Raw genomic sequence first — 17,277 nt, 5'->3', positions numbered from 1 at the left:
ACTTCTCCCTCCACATGAGACATACGTTCACGTATCCACATACTTCTGTGTATACGTGTACTGCACATATACCATACACGTCCAGTCAGCCACGCGGCCTGGTGCTGCTCACAGACAGGCCAAGCCACTTGCCATGTTCTCTGAAGATTCGCCTGTTTCGCCTGGCCGACACTTCCCATGTATGACCAGTGGACACTTGAATTAGTCGTACGGTATTTTTCTTTCCAAACTTCATGCATGGCGCACTGATATCCCTGGATGAATTGCGCCTTATGCATGAGTATTACTATGTGGCGGTGACGTCACCTCGATGCTTGCGCCAGGCTAGGTGCACCTTGAGGCCGTCACGTGAAGTGTGGAAGGGTGTCGTTTCTGGCAGGTCACGGGACAGACTGACAAGCCAAGGGTTGACTGCTGAGATGACTGACAGATGGACCAACTGTGTTCCACCCTGGGCCAACTCGCTACGTTTAATCCACCGGGCACTCTGCTCGTTGTTGTGAGAAGTCGCTCCTCCGCCCTCCATTGTTGTTTGAGGGCGACTGCCTCCAACTGCCCAGTAGCAGCGTCCTTCACGAGGCTCCTCCATGGTGCACTCACTACCTGCATGAGACGCGGGAGAAAGCTGTGGCACTCTTTGGGGCTCACTGGCGAAAGATACAAATCATCCGCTGAACAATGCCTCCTCCTCCTCTGAGATGTTCTTCAACCTCGTCACCGGCCAGGCACATCGACTCACGGAACTCGGGGTCCGGCCAGGATATAAGACCGAACCTGTTTCGCACCACTTTGTTTTTGTTCGATCGTAAAAGTTCAGATTCATTCCTGAGGCCACCAAATATCACGAGGAGTCAGCCTCTGCGCTTGAGCTGTGCCTGCATTGTAACGTCTTGACACTAGACTTTTAGAATCTTCACCTTGGATTTCCAGAAATAAATGAAATGACAAATGAGAAAAACGACAACAACAACAATTAAATGAGTAGCGGCCGGTGTGAGCAGAACTCCATCCTCTGTCCCCATAGCACGTCTCCTGTGCTGGTGGACTGTGGTGGTGGTCCACTGTGGTGGACTGTGGTGGTGGACTGTGGTGGTGGTCCACTGTGGTGGACTGTGCTGGTGGACTGTGGTGGAGGTCCACTGTGCTGGTGGACTGTGGTGGAGGTCCACTGTGGTGGACTGTGGTGGTAGTCCACTGTGGGTGGTGGACTGTGGTGGTGGACTGTGGTGGTGGACTGTGGTGGTGGTCCACTGTGGTGGAGGTCCCCTGTGGTGGTGGACTGTGGTGGAGGTCCACTGTGGTGGAGGTCCACTGTGGTGGACTGTGCTGGTGGACTATGGTGGAGGTCCCCTGTGCTGGTGGACTGTGGTGGTAGTCCACTGTGGGTGGTGGACTGTGGTGGTGGACTGTGGTGGTGGTCCACTGTGGTGGAGGTCCATTGTGGGTAGTGGACTGTGCTGGTGGACTGTGGTAGAGGTCCACTGTGGTGGTGGTCCACTGTGGTGGAGGTCCACTGTGGTGGACTGTGGTGGAGGTCCACTGTGCTGGAGGTCCACTGTGGTGGACTGTGGTGGAGATCCACTGTGGTGGAGGTCCACTGTGCTGGTGGACTGTGGTGGAGGTCCACTGTGGTGGACTGTGGTGGAGATCCACTGTGGTGGAGGTCCACTGTGCTGGTGGACTGTGGTGGAGGTCCACTGTGGTGGACTGTGGTGGAGATCCACTGTGGTGGAGGTCCACTGTGCTGGTGGACTGTGGTGGAGGTCCACTGTGGTGGAGGTCCACTGTGCTGGAGGTCCACTGTGGTGGACTGTGGTGGAGGTCCACTGTGGTGGAGGTCCACTGTGCTGGTGGACTGTGGTGGAGGTCCACTGTGGTGGAGGTCCACTGTGCTGGTGGACTATGGTGGAGGTCCACTGTGGTGGAGGTCCACTGTAGTGGAGGTCCACTGTGGTGGACTGCTACGATTTGTTGGCATTTCAGCCACGGTTCCTTTGACTCCCGAAATACATTGAACTAAAAAAAGATTCCGGTTGTAATAATAAGCCACCAAGGAGATGGTTGAGCAGCACAAGCCACATTCCATCTCTAATGTTTATTGCTGTGCGTGCATTCAACAAAACCCACATTGTAAGTTTGGCTCACTGGTGAGTATCAGGTGTGCACGTCCATCGAGATTACATAATGACTTGACGTGAGAGCTTTATGGAGGCTTCCTCCTTCTGTTCCTCACGAGTTCCGGGTTTATGAGTGACCAGGGACAATGAGCCGCGAACCCCGCAGCTCAAGAGGTCACGAAAGGTTCGCGGGGTGAGTTGGCGACAAGTCCCGACAGCCACGGGTCCTTTAACAACAACAAATTCGTTCCTGCGGAGCGAAACAAAACGCACGGCTCCTCGCCACGACGCTTCGTGCACAGAGTGGCGTCGTGACCAACGTGGCACCCCTCGCTGATTCACCCTGGTTGTGTTTGTGCTTTACGGGTGGATTCAGATTACGCAACACACACCTCACGCTCACGTCTCCACCTGCCTCGTCTGTAATGGGAGAGGCTGTCGCCCACCTCCCACGCGTGGGGTTTCTCCGGATGATCTGGTTTCCTGCCACGCAAAGTTTGTGGGGAGTATTCGTCATTTTCTATACCTTTGGGGCAAAAGCAATTAGAAACTAACACGTATTACCCAGGAACAAAAATCGTGTTCCGTCGCGTTATCCAACATCGCAACATCGCCCTCTCCTGTGAAGGTCTGGCATTGCCCTCTACTGTGAAGGCCTGGCATTGCCTTCTACTGTGAAGGCCTGGCATTGCCCTCTACTGTGAAGGCCTGGCATTGCCCTCTACTGTGAAGGCCTGGCATCACCCTCTACTGTGAAGGCCTGGCATTGCCCTCTACTGTGAAGGCCTGGCATTGCCCTCTACTGTGAAGGCATGGCATTGCCCCCTACTGTGAAGGCCTGGCATTGCCCTCTCATGTGAATGCCTGGCATTGCCCTCTACTGTGAAGGCCTGGCATTGCCCCCTACTGTGAAGGCCTGGCATTGCCCCCTACTGTGAAGGCCTGGCATTGCTCTATACTGTGAAGGCCTGGCAATGCCCCCTACTGTGAAGGCCTGTCATTGCCCTCTACTGTGAAGGCCTGGCATTGCCCCCTACTGTGCAGGCCTGGCATTGCCCTCTACTGTGAAGGCCTGGTATTGCCCTCTACTGTGAAGGCCTGGCATTGCCCTCTACTGTGAAGGCCTGGCATTGCCCCCGTATTGTGAAGGCCTGGCATTGCCCTCTACTGTGAAGGCCTGGTATTGCCCTCTACTGTGAAGGCCTGGTATTGCCCTCTACTGTGAAGGCCTGGTATTGCCTTCTACTGTGGAGGCCTGGCCTTGCCCTCTCCTGTGGAGGCCTGGTATTGCCCTCTACTGTGAATGCCTGGTATTGCCCTCTACTGTGAAGGCCTGGTATTGCCTTCTACTGTGGAGGCCTGGCCTTGCCCTCTCCTGTGGAGGCCTGGTATTGCCCTCTCCTGTGGAGGCCTGGTATTGCCCTCTACTGTGAAGGCCTGGTATTGCCATCTACTGTGAATGCCTGGTATTGCCCTCTACTGTGGAGGCCTGGTATTGCCCTCTACTGTGAAGGCCTGGTATTGCCATCTACTGTGAATGCCTGGTATTGCCCTCTCCTGTGGAGGCCTGGTATTGCCCTCTACTGTGAAGGCCTGGCATTGCCCTCTACTGTGGAGGCCTGGCATTGCCCTCTCCTGACAAGGAGTTGGGCTCTTGAGGCTCTCCTCGGAAACTCATAACAACAATAATCACCCGTTCTGTGCTGCTAGGGGGCACTGTGGCCAATCGAGGAACAGACTTCCGTTTGTAATTCCACATAAATAAGAGCGATTTCTATACTCTTAGGTTTTTTCGGTAAAGTCACGTAGGTAAAAATAAGTAAATAATAATAGAAATAATAGAAATAAAATAATTATTAAGAAATAAAATAATTATTAAGAAATAAAATAAATATTTTATTTATATAATTATCTATATTATGTTATTACTTACTTATTTTTTTACCTACGTGACTTTACCGAAAAAAACCTAAGAGTATGATTCCTTGCAGTCACGAAAGCTTCAAATCAAGAGAGATTTCGTTAATTGTCACGCTAGCCCTTTGAACAAATGTCATCCAGTAGCGATTGTATAACCAGAACATTGGGGGAAGGTAGCGGTGTTTGTTCGGCAGGACTAAACCCTGCTGATGATATAAAACATATGTGAACCCAAGTTGGTTTCTTTACATTTAACAAACATGCAAGAAAGCATTATTGAGCCTCAAACTCTTACTCGGGAGAGCTATGCATTAAATGTGAGTACAATTCCTTTGAAGGAGTTTCAAGGTTATTTTGAAGTCAAGAGGCTATGATGAGTCTTATTTGCAAGACTGATCTGCGTCATCAAAATTACAAACCCCAAGCAAATAAAAGAAAGTTCCACCAATGAAGCAAAGAGAAGTCAAAGCAAAAACAACCGTGTTACATGGCAAATTGAAAACGTCGGGAGGGTTTTGCCACCTGGCAGCCGAGAGGGCTTGAGAGTTTCACAGATCTACGTGATCCACCGACCCTGGCCCCGAAGCGCTGGGTCACAGGCGTGTGTGCCACCGTGGTTGACCAGGTGACCCACCGCTGGTGTAACAGGGTTACCCGTTGGCCCGCACTCTTGCCAACGGGACAGCATTCGCAGAGTCGAAGGCACGGTTCTCATTGTCACCCGTTACCATGATGAGAATTCACAGTCAACAATTTTTGTTAAAATGTGACTTATTTATCCAGTCGCATGACTCTTTATCAGGAGCGTCCTATTACGTAGAGTTTTAATTTTAAGATGTTTTCAGTCAATGAATGACGGGTGTTTATTATTCACGTGAGAGGAAACAGGAGGACCCGGAGAAATCGCACCCCTTGCGCGAGGGAACAACACTTTATCTCCGTACAGATGGAAACAGATGGCGTTGCGTCCACTGTCTGCACTGCCTGCTCCTGGCGAGCCAGGGTACGGCTCCTCCTTGACGTCCACTGTCTGCACTGCCTGCTCCTGGCGAGCCAGGGTACGGCTCCTCCTTGACGTCCACTGTCTGCACTGCCTGCTCCTGGTGAGCCCACTGGAAGGGAGTTTCACGGCATCTTGTGGCGATCCACCAACCCTCGCTGCTGCTGCTGCTGCCTCCACAGCGCCGCACAACGCCAGAGCTCAAGCCACGTGCTACCACTGCAATGTAGTGCACTGTAGTACAACTACTGCCCAGCACAAGATGAGTGCAGCTCTCCCATCGTCAGGCCTCCCCTCGTCAAACAATCAGCACGTGGCCCTGTGAGTTTAAATACCGGCCCGCGGACCGAGACGTGTGGTTTAGGGCCATCGCAATCGTTCTTGACGGGAGGCGCGCGGTTTGGATAATGATGACATTGGGCCAACGTTGGTACGTGGTTAGAACCGTTGTTACCAACGTTGTTGGCAACAAAGTAACTTGACTTGGGTCGCTATGGGGTACGCGCATTCACCAGGGCCGTTGCGCACACAGTCGGCGCGTTCGGATAGAACATTCCCCTTCATCTGCGTCGTGCAGCTTCATGTCGATGCACAACAACAACTACAATCTTACACCGAGGAGGCGGTTGAGCCAGATAATTTGGTCAGGAGTAACACGAGAGGCGCCGAGTCTGCCTGGGGGCGACAGCGGGGCCATGTTGGTCCGTGGCCCCCCGCGATGGGTTTGTCTGCAGCGTGCGTGTGGGAACACGTGCGTGTGTGAACACGTGCGTGTGGGAACACGTGCGTGTGTGAACACGTGCGTGTGGGAACACGTGCGTGCGGGAACACGTGCGTGTGTGAACACGTGCGTGCGTGAACACGTGCGTGCGTGAACACGTGCGTGTGGGAACACGTGCGTGAGTGAACACGTGCGTGTGTGAACACGTGCGTGTGGGAACACGTGCGTGTGTGAACACGTGCGTGCGGGAACACGTGCGTGTGTGAACACGTGCGTGTGGGAACACGTGCGTGTGTGAACACGTGCGTGCGTGAACACGTGCGTGTGGGAACACGTGCGTGCGTGAACACGTGCGGGAACACCGCACGCACGGTGACGTTTCGGCGATTCCAGCTCGTGGGTGGCTTTTGCGTCGTATTGAGAAAATGTCCACTCCACGGCGAGGCGCTTGCTGTGGGACGCGATCCTCTTTGTTTTATTTACGTTGCATTTCCGTACATTGTCATGCACGCGACTTTTGCCATCTCAAAAGGGAGCGGGAAGGCAGCCAGGACGGGCACCACCGACAGCTTTCCACATTCTGTGACCCGACATTGGGATGTTTGGGCCGATTCTCTTCGTGAGTATTGATACACGTGAGAGGGAACAGCAATAACCGGAAACAAAACCCTGCACGCGTGCGAGGCGCTACAACACTCGATCCCCGTGAAGATGGAATCTGGATGGGGATCAACTCACCTGCTGTCCTGCCATCGTGCCCCGGCAAACCGGGCTACAGGTCACGTGCAGCAGGGCTACCAACGCTAGGATTTTTCTTCAACGCTGGGCCAACGTTGGCATGTGGTCGGAACCGTTGGATCAACGTTGGCCCAACGTTCCACGTGTAAAAAATAAAGAACCAAAGAGTAGTTCCACGTGTACTTGGATAGCATTTGCCACACGTGCAAGTGATGTCGGGCACATATTGGGGTTTTAGTCACAGTAATCACAGTATCGGTCGCGAAAGTCTACGCGTTAAATGTACCGGTGTACTGTTTGTAGGGGTTGCTATAACCCTGCCCGCAGTGCCATGCACGTCTCGCGCTCTCCACAATGCCACCACGCCCGCGTGCAGCCCGCGTGGTGTGCCAGGCCTTGGCAGGGCTCTGCCACCAGGGGGCGGTACAGGACGGACGCTCACGGCTCAGCCCGTGGCCCCGCCGCCACCGTGACCAGAGCGGCCAAGGCAGCGGCGGTGCCCAAGCGACGCCTCAGGCGTCTGGGTGCCAAGGCAGCCGTGGCTGCTGCTCCCTCTTGATTACAACAATAACAACAACAATGACTCAACAAAGTCGTCAATAATGCTCCGCATTAACGGGAGAAGGATTAATGACACTATGTAAAAAAAATGTTCCTGGGTAGTAAATGCTATTTCATAATTGCTTATGCCTAAAAAGTATAATAATTGGCTATTATGCCCCACAAACTTTGCTTTTGTGACCAGGACAGTGATATTGAGAAATATACCTATTTTCAAATTAGAAAACGGGCGAATTTGTGTATTTTCGCTCACACAAAGTCAGAAAAAAAATATCAATCAGAATTAAAATGTATTTATCCGAAAGTAATACAAAAATTACTACAAAAGATTTAGAAGTGAGTAGTTTTTCGAGATGTATGATTACACTGTAAATCACTTTCACGAATCAGCCCCCAAATATAGTTTCACATCATGTTCTCGTTATATTGTCCTTGGTAGCGGCGTTCAAAGTCCAGTATATCCTGATGGAATCGCTCGCCTTGCTCCTCCGAGTACGCTCCCATGTACTCCTTGAATTTATCAAGATGAGCATCAAGGATATGGACTTTGAGGGACATCCTACAGCCCATTGTTCCGTAGTTCTTCACCAGAGTCTCAACCAGCTCCACATAGTTTTCGTCCTTGTGATTGCCCAGGAAGCCACGAACCACTGCGACAAAGCTGTCCCAAGCCGCTTTCTCCTTACTAGTGAGCTTCTTGGGGAAGTCGTTGCACTCCAGGATCTTCTTTATCTGTGATCCGACGAAGATACGGGCTTTGACCTTTGCCCTCAGACAGCTTAGGGAATAAGTCTTGAAGGTACTTGAAGGCTGCCTACTCCTTATGTAGAGCTCTCACAAATTGTTTCATAAGGCCCAATTTGATGTGCAGTGGTGGCATCAGCACCCTCCGGGGTCCAGCAGTGGCTCCCACTTGACGTTGTTCCTCCCCACAGAGAACTCAGTCCGCTGTGGCCAGTCCCGCCTGTGGTAGTGCGCCTTGGTGTCCCTGCTGTCCCAAAGGAAAAGATAGCAGGGACACTTGTAAAACCGCCTTGGAGACCCATCAGGAATGCCACCATTTTGAAGACTCCTATGACCTCCCAGCCATACTCATAATGCTTCAGGCGTCCAGCAAGGTCTTGATGCTGTTGTAATCCTCTTTGAGGTGCACAGAGTGAGCCAGGGGAAGAGACGGGTACTTGTTACCATTATGGAGCAGCACGGCTTTGGGGCTCCTGGATGAGCTGTCAATGAAGAGGCGCCACTCATTCTGGTGACAGATGATTCCGATGGCCTCGAACAGACTGGTCACATTGTGGCAGAAGCAGAGCCCATCTTGACGGGTGAAGAAGCTGCAAAAAAGGTTGGCGACGCATCCTATGATCTGCAACTTGCATTGCTCGCAGATGAAATGAGGTGCCCAGGGTTTGTCTTGATCCCCGACAGGCATGCCGAAATATGCATTGTAGGCCTCATACATCTTAGAAGATGCTTCCACAGAGTACTTGTTTTTATCTCTTGTCTTGATAAATTGGCCGCAGAAATAGCAAAATGCGTCTGCCGGATGCTTTCAGCCTCTTGATGCCATCTGAGAAAAATGCAGATATGTATCCACTTAGGCAGCTGGAACTAAACTGAACTGGTGGGCTTAAGGCCCCTTATTTATACACCTATTTATATTACTGGAAAGTTGTAGAATGTTGTAGAAGTTACTCCAAGTTTACTCAGCACTGAATCTATCTGGAATGTTCTGGAGAATAGGTAAATTTCAAAATATCACTGTCCTGGTCACAAAAGCAAAATTTGTGGGGAATAAGAGCCATTTTCTGTACTTTTGAGGCATAATCAATTAGGAAATAACACTTACTACCCAGGAACAATTTTTTTTAAATAAAATATGTTACACAGTGTTATTATTGCTGTTGTTGTTCAACTCATCTCGTGCAGGACCAATGACACTGTTCTAGTCCTGCGCGTGATGGTGGCAGCAACACGTTCAGGAGTTAAATGTCAAGGTCGAGGTCTTCTCGCCACCACGAGAGGGCTTCAGGAGGAGAGAGTTCGTGACACGCGCGCTATTACTGTGGCCGCGACGTGAGCGACGCGCCAGCCACTTCGGCGTGCAGGTGGCACCCGTTCCAAGGGTCCCCTGTCCGATCGCCGGAAAAGAGTCTCGGGCGAGGAGCGTGTCCGCAACAACAACGCCGGCGACTCGCTCACCCCCGCGCAGGCCACACAATGAGCCCGAAGACTTTTTGTCGGGCTCGGGGATGTCTCGCCAACACCCCTTGCACTGGGCCGCGTGTTGTGAGCTACGGCAGGAAACCAGAGAGCCCCGAGGAAACCCATGCGGAACAGGGGGAGAACGTACACACACGGCACACAGAGAGGGGCCCCGAGACGATAATTATTAATCGAACCGGGGTGCATCTTGCTTCTAGGCACGACTTGTATCACTGTGCCACCACCCGACCGCCCCCTTTATTCGTCAGGCCATCGTCATCGTGGGGGAAGCCGGTCGCCATGGAGAGCGATTGTGTGTACACGATTGTGTGCACGAGGGAGCACTCGAATCTGCTCGTCAGGTCACGGCTCTCTCCGTTTAACGAGCCGGGCAGGCCAGCCCAGCAGGGCGGCCTCGTCTCTCGGGGCTCGAACACAACGCGATCATCGGCGTAACACAATCAAGAAGCAGGCAACGCGCCTCCTTCAACACATCCGTCCGCCCACGTAGTAGATAAAAGTCACACATCCCATCGGCCGCGCGGCCTTCTGGGAGTGCTTAATTTCAGCAGCATCGGTTGAACTCAAGCAAAACTGAGGAGGGCCGGTTTCAATATTCAGTGTCTCATCCAACAGAGTTGGGCTTGTTGAAGCAACGCTGGTGAACAGACATATGTGTATAGGCAAGGAACCTCCCGTTCGATATGCGTCCTACTTGGGCCCTAAACTACGATATATGATACATAACATACAGACTTATTGTTACAATGTGGATTTGCGTCATCTGTACATGCTTATTGTGCCGATGGCCGGAATGTGTCCAATCCTTTCAAATGTGTCAACAGGTCGGACGCATCTGTCAACCAGAGAGCCGTAGCTCTCGCTGCGCCGTCTGCCTCTGCTGGGGCCTCCCTCTCGGGGGCGCTCACTCGTTTGGCTGCCGTTCCGTCACGAGTCTCAACCATCTGACATTTTCCCAAGTCCACGAACTCTTTAGAGTGTCTCCACGAAGTCGCTATTTTTGCATTTGTTCTCTGACCTGCGGTTCCCCCTTTCTGCCACTGCGCGTGAACAGGAACGGCTCGGCGCGTGCGGCGGTGTGGGGATGGGGGGGGGGTCGGCAGACCGACGCATTTCAGTTTGTGAGCGGCGCTCGAACCAACACGGCGGACCGGTTACCAAGGGGGCATTGCGAGTCCACTTTACGCAAATAGAGGACTCCCACGCGGCGCTTTGTACGATCTGCGGAGGGCACAGCGCTCAGCCGCAATGTGGCGGGTGCGGTGAGCAGGAAAAGGTCAGCTTCAACAGGCTGCGTTGCGATTGGCAAAACAAAACATGTCCTCAGACGTGTTTATCAACAACAGTTCTTCGTACATTCGTGCAGAATGACGACCACCGCCTGTCCCGTGAGCGTGGTGCTGAGTGGTGCTGCGTGAAGGACACGCGCCATGCCCCTCTCTTATCCGCCTCTTGCCTTCTGTCACGCTTGGGGCTCCATCTCGCACCCGGTATTTACATGCACGCTGCTTGGCTGGTTTGGGAGTAGGGAGGATTATGCTGATAATGCATTGTGCTGATAATTATCAGCACAAGGCAAGGTGCGCATATCCATAATAATGCTGTATTGGCGAGATGGATGCGGTGTGCCAAGATAATTACCGGAGCTGGAGGTAAGATTCCTTCCCTGTTTATTAAGGATATCAGAGCAGAAAAATATCCAATTGTTGTTCCTCAATCTAGCCACCTGGCTTCTAAATCATCATTATCAACCATGGTAAATCCACTGCTGGATGAAGGCCTCCCCATGCCACTACCGCCGTCACCTCTCACGAATGACCTTTGACAGAATGTGTTGGTGGCCTGCACGCACCACGTGTTTCTGCGGGTGTCCGGTGCTCGGTTTGTGCTGCGCGGTGGGTGACTGGCTGCGATGGTTCAGGCCACCCGCCACTCTGAGAAAGGCTGTGAAACGCAGCATTTCCTCACAGAGGCGATCAACCAACGGAAGTTCCACGCCAATTTCCCTCCGTGGTATCTCGCATTTTGTGGAGCTTGGCAGACTCACCGTGCCCTTCACGGCCCTGAGCGAGAGACGTGAACAAGAGACATGTCCCAGCCTGTGACAACTCGCACGCGTCTGCCTCTTGCGTGCGAGAACGTCTGAGGGGCGTGAGGGCCGCCTGTGTTTGCTGCCCGGACGCACTGAGCTGTGCCCTTGGCGACGCGAGTGCTCCCTCGGTGCGCGTGTGTGGCAGCGTGGGCGAGTGCTTCCTGAGCGCGTGCGTGTGCGCGTGTACGATTGTGGGGAGCGGTGGTGCGTGCGGTGGTTAACGAGCTACGCTACCAATCGCGTCGCCACCGTTTTCACAGACCGGATCCGGACGGTGCCATAATATAATAAAAATATAATCATATTATTCGTGCAGCGACTTGGAGATGCAGCCACCTCCGAGTGCTTTACGAACCAACATCACGTTCTCATTGACAGCCCAGGTCGATCCAAACTGTGCAGTGTACAACACTGCAATCGAGTTTGACGCAATGCTCCCGGACGTTTAGTCTGCAATGGGCGTCCTGCCTCGCATAGGACGTGATGACGCGATTGTATTATTCAGTTCAACGTGTGATGAATATTTGCAACGCTTGTGTCGGGATTTTTATTTATTAATGATTAAGAGAAATCAACCAAAAACGAAAATGAATTAAAAAACTATTTTTCATTTGGCAAAAAATAAAACCGGTGGAAACCGCTTGGGCCACACTGCTGGCCACAAAGGGGTGGCCCAGCGTCTCCCCCAGCGCAGTGCCGCGAGACCGCGCTTCGTCCTGTTTGGTGAGCCGGTCACCCTGGCAAATGAGCCTCTCCTGGGTCGCGAGCCCTTCGTGATGGCCTTGCGAATCTGTAACTCGGCAAGGATTGCTGGGCCTCGATGCACATTCATTCGACGGCATCTGCAGAGTCCCACTTCACTGGTAAGGACGGATTGCTCGGCCTTACAGGTTGCAATGGAAATTAATAATCCCTCGGGAGAGCTGGCGAGGTGATTGAAGGTGCTGAAGGAATTCCAATTTCTACAATCCAATGTAGAGCGGGATAGAGGCACACGGAATATTAGAATCAGAATCATTATTTATACTGGAGGAATCCGATGAGCTATCAAGCTCTTTTTCACAGATGCCTAGTAGGGGCGGATCAAAAGGTTACAACAACAAACAATACAAACATACGGCAGAAGTGCAAAGTATAGTAAAGGTAAGAAAATCGCTAAAAATAAAATACTTTTTATTTTATTTTACCAGGTAGAGCTATTAGCTTATTTTTCAAAAGTCACCTGGCCACATGATAACTCAATGAAGTGGCTTATCATGTTGACATTTATAGCAGCTAAATAATCTATATAATCTAAACACATGTGCCCATGATGGCTTCTACTGCTTCTGCCTCAGCATGGCGTCTGCACACAAGGCCATCATCCACAAATTCAACCCGTTGCTGGTAACAAAGCTGCCTCCACGCGAAGTGAAGGATAACAATGATACTTTAACGTGGGCAGCCTGGACCGCCGCTCAGACATTGGACCCCGACGTCGAGCAGGGGGGTGACACAGACTGCGAGGCGGGGAAGAAGGCGAGTCGCTCGACAGTCAGCCGCGTCTGGCGGATCGGGGGGAGAAGGCCGTGGTGATGGACGGATCCCCTCACGGCAGCAGCGCCTCTGCTGCCGCGCCGGACACTGGACGACTTCGAGGGACGGTGACTCCGTATCCAGCGAGCAACGTCGGCCACGCCGAGGTCCGTGACCGAGCGGCACCTCCTCCTGAGACGGGCATGGCCACGAGACGTCGGCGCTTCGGACACGGCGCTCGAGTGGACGTGTCGGCCGATGGCACCAGACAGAGCCCTGCGCGCCATCAAGGGCGGCAGCGCAGCCGACCTCGGACGAGCGCCAGGGTTGGGGCTCCTCTCTGGCCAGGGGGGAAGGGCTGATGAAGAAGATGATGACAATGAGAACGTATTGGATTCATATTCAAACTCGGCAGCTAACGCCAGTGGGGCTGGTGGGGGTTGATGGCCTGCGATGCGATGTTCGGGTGCGCAATGAAACTCGATCTCCGTTCACCGTGGAGGTGAGGGAGATGCGGTACAGTGGTGAATTGCTGAATTATTTTTGTAACAAATTAAAAAGTTTGTTTCGGCGCCTCGCCGCTAACGTATGGTACTTGAGTTCAGAGTAAGCCTCTTACGCCTTAACTCACCACTGTAGAGACAGAACTCAATCTCCCTGCACGTGTTGACTTAACAAATGTGTTTACTCGACGCGTGCCACGGTCCACTCAATGTCACCGACTCCTTTGATCTTTTATTTGCCGACAATCGTCTGAAACAAAGTTCCGCACATTCTCACGAGGAGGTACAGCCACATCCAAAACGAGCCCTCCTCTGTGATGTCCTGGAGAGTGGCATCCCCAGACCCCAGGCCGGGTCGCTCACCGGGATAGAGTTCATATCGTGGCTGGGGGTTGACTCAGCCCACCATCCTTCCCTCTGGGGTCGATAAAATAAGTACAGCGTGAATGTGGAATGTCCACCACTGGCTCAGGGCTGTAAACTTTGAGATACGCATCGCATCATTGCTCATTTAAGCAGAACGTACTTTCGCTTTTAATCGTGTTTAAAACAAAATCTATTGACATTCCTCATTTGCCAAATTCCCACAACTCGTTGTGAAAGTGCCAGTGAAGGCTCCTCTACAAGACGGCAAGGTCCGTGGCAATGCGCGCTACTCGGTTTTAGAATCCCGACTCCACCTCCACAACACCCGATCCGTGATCTTCCCGGCTCGGCCACTTGACACTGGCGACGTTCCAAATTCGGGAAATTCGTCGACGGTGCCACAGTGAGACAACAGGGACCACGGCGAACAGAGACAGCGAGGACGGCCTCCTTCCATCGTGCGAGTACACACGCGTGTTTTATTTGAAAACGCTTAACGTGTAACGTAATGCAGCACAGCTAGAATTGCAGGGAAACAAATGCATGGTTTGTATTGGCAGCCCCACCCCCTCCATCTGGAATGGGCTCGACTTGTGTTTAAGGGCAGGGTAGCTTTGTTTTGCTCTCGAGACTTGGAAATCGCAAACCGGATTCCTCTCGAATGAACCTGCCTGACGGCATTGCCTGGCATTGTGCAAGGCATATCATATCATTCGGGGTCTCTAACACGTCAGTAGCAGAAATACGTTATCCCCTCATCATCGTCATCATCTGCTGCTGCTGCCACAGTGGTGTAATGGTGAGCGCACCGGACTTGGGATCCAGTGGTCGCAGGTTCAATTCCATTTCCTGGCGCGGCAGGTGGACCACTGGGGCATGTTGTTTTATATCCCTCCAGCCGCCTCTGTCCATGCAGCAGTGTGAATTTGGTACAACACAGCGACGTCAATCGGCGAGCAGTGGCGTCAACAAGAAATTACAGCGCTGCACCTTTACCTGTTTACATCATCCTCATCGTACTGACACTGACCTCACAGAAGGATGGTCTCTCTTGAGAAGCAAGGGTGGTGCTGCAACGTGCGAGAAATGCACAACTACTAAACATCTACAGGATTCCTCTGTCCGATTTCCCAGTGTAAGCGTTGTGAGAGTGCGTGACCTGGCCTGCAGAACGAGCAATGGCACCCAATGAAGGGAGTGGTTCCGCATCCTCCACCTCATTGCCATCTGCGAGGTGCAGAGCAAAAGATGCGCGCCACAATGGCTCTCCCGAATTGTGTGAGCCGGAAGTTTGCAATGTTTTTGAAAAAAATAAATTACGATTGCTGAGCGCAGTAGGCCCAAAGGCATCAAAGGGCTATTAAATTTGTAACGGATGAGAGTCTTAATCGTATATTGACTTGAGCAGGGTTATGATTAATATTGTAGTAAGGGCGTGGGGGAAAGAGGCGATGATGGGTGGGAGGAGGGGATTGCAAAGTGAAGCAGCAAGAAGCGTGACCTGCAGCGTTCCAGTGAAGATGGAACGATGGGCCAACGGTTCCACCCACATGGCAGCGATGGCCTGACGATGGTGTGTGGTTTAATGGGATGGTCGTTGAGCACAGCATGGACGTGGCGCAACAGTTCAATCAACATCAATTAAGCTATTTAATGTGTTCACTCCAATCCTGTAAAGGGTCACGTGCCGAGTCCACGCGGCATATCCGTGCACTCACAAACACGTGCGAGAGTTGCAAGCCCGAGGCAGCAGAGCCTCCTCTCAGCCCCACAGATAAGCGCCGTGTGTAATACCACACCTTCAAACACAGGTACAACGGGTGCGACCACTTCCAGTCAGCGCCACAATCTCCGGCTTTGAGCCGGCATAGTTCTGTCTGATCTGCTCTCTAGACATCTGCAGATGAGAAAGTCGGCTCGGTCTGCAGCTGTGCGCTGCGTTTGCAGCTCCGCTTGGATCGATCGATCGGGGGGAGGAGGGGGGTCAACTCGGCGACTGCGTTGAGGACGCGCGTCACGTGAACACGCTTGTGGTGCATTTGCCCGAGAAAGTAAAACATGACATTTCGTTGAACAATTACTGCACTCGTGAGACATCAGCGGCGTCACAATGCAACGTTCATCGATCGGCATCGATTCTCGGGCCCACGATTCGATCGGCGAATCAAGCGAGTGCGAATTGTACGGCGACTGCAAATATTCCCCGAGGCTGGAGTTCGTTTCAGGATCCCCTTGCGTCCGTGCGTTGCATTGTTTCAACAAGCTTAAGCATACCGACGTTGCACCAACGTGTGTGCTGGGCATTGGCTTCTCTTGTAACGTAAAACAGGCGAACGCAAGCTGTATTGTGTTTCCGTGGCAGGGTTAATTTGGCATTTAGAAGCACAAGCATTGCCAGGTGAACAATGTAAACAACTCTTGTCATTACAACCAGCACACCGTGTACACACGTGGCCACGTGTTTGCGAATAATAATAATGTGGCGTTGTCTCCTTTGAAAGCGTAACCCGACCCGCCGGTCAGCCGGGCACAATGGCCCTCTGGATGAGTCGGCGAGAGCTGTAAACATGTGAACATCGTCACCTCACCCAGAGCTGGCGATGCGAAGTGAGCCGTGCAGTCCTCCAGCATTGCGGAGGCAGCGCGTGCTGGTAGCTCACACGGATGTGTGCGCAACTCCCCCCATACCCGTGGCCACCACAGAGGCCGTACCCTGGCTTGCCAGGAGAATGCGGTACAGCAAAGTGTGGGATAATTGCGATCTGTTCCATCTGAATGGGACAGAGTGTTGCACTCCACTCAGGAGCTCCGGTTTCCTCACACTTGTGTACAAACTCATTAATTGGGCGATAGCATCTTAACATATATCGAGGACCGCAGAACTTGGGGGAGAAATTGGCCCCGGGTCACCGCGTGGCTGCTGCCTTCTGTGGCTCCTCTTTCGCGTCAGGCGTCGGACGATGCAATCTGTGTGAGTGACCCTCCAATATCAAACGCACACATTCATTTATTATTGTGATTAAAATACTTCAAGTGGAGGGGCAGTATGGAAAGGTGGCATGGTCGTTGGTCGCGGCGTCTGTGTATTTACTGGGACGTCTCCTCATTACTCTTGTAACTTATATATTCCTCACGATATCCGTGGTGAGTATCTGTGTAATGTAGTCTAGAGTCGGACGAGGACCCATGTGGAGCAACATATATGTGAAGGGAGCGAATCATCCCCGCGTGTACAGTGCGGCTTCCATTCTGCACCGCGTCAATGGTGACTGCGGAGCTCCCGAGCCGGCGAGCTCCGGGCAGCTGGAGGGGTCGTGGGTGGGGAGTGAGGAGTGGACACGCAGCTGCGTGGCGCTTCGCGGGATGAAGGGGAAGAGACGAGGTGGGGGGGGGACGAGGTGGGGGGGGGGGACGAGGTGGGGGGGGGAGACGAGCAGGAAGGGGAGACGAGCTGGGGGAGAGATGGGGAGGGGGAGTGGGGGAAGTGGGCGGAGGGAGTGTGGGGGTAGGGGGAGGGG

This window comes from Lampetra planeri, chromosome 36 (genome assembly GCF_965212315.1).
Source record: "Lampetra planeri chromosome 36, kcLamPlan1.2.h2, whole genome shotgun sequence".
In the NCBI taxonomy this organism is placed as follows: Eukaryota; Metazoa; Chordata; class Hyperoartia; order Petromyzontiformes; family Petromyzontidae; genus Lampetra; species Lampetra planeri.
This window is presented reverse-complemented; position numbering follows the sequence as displayed.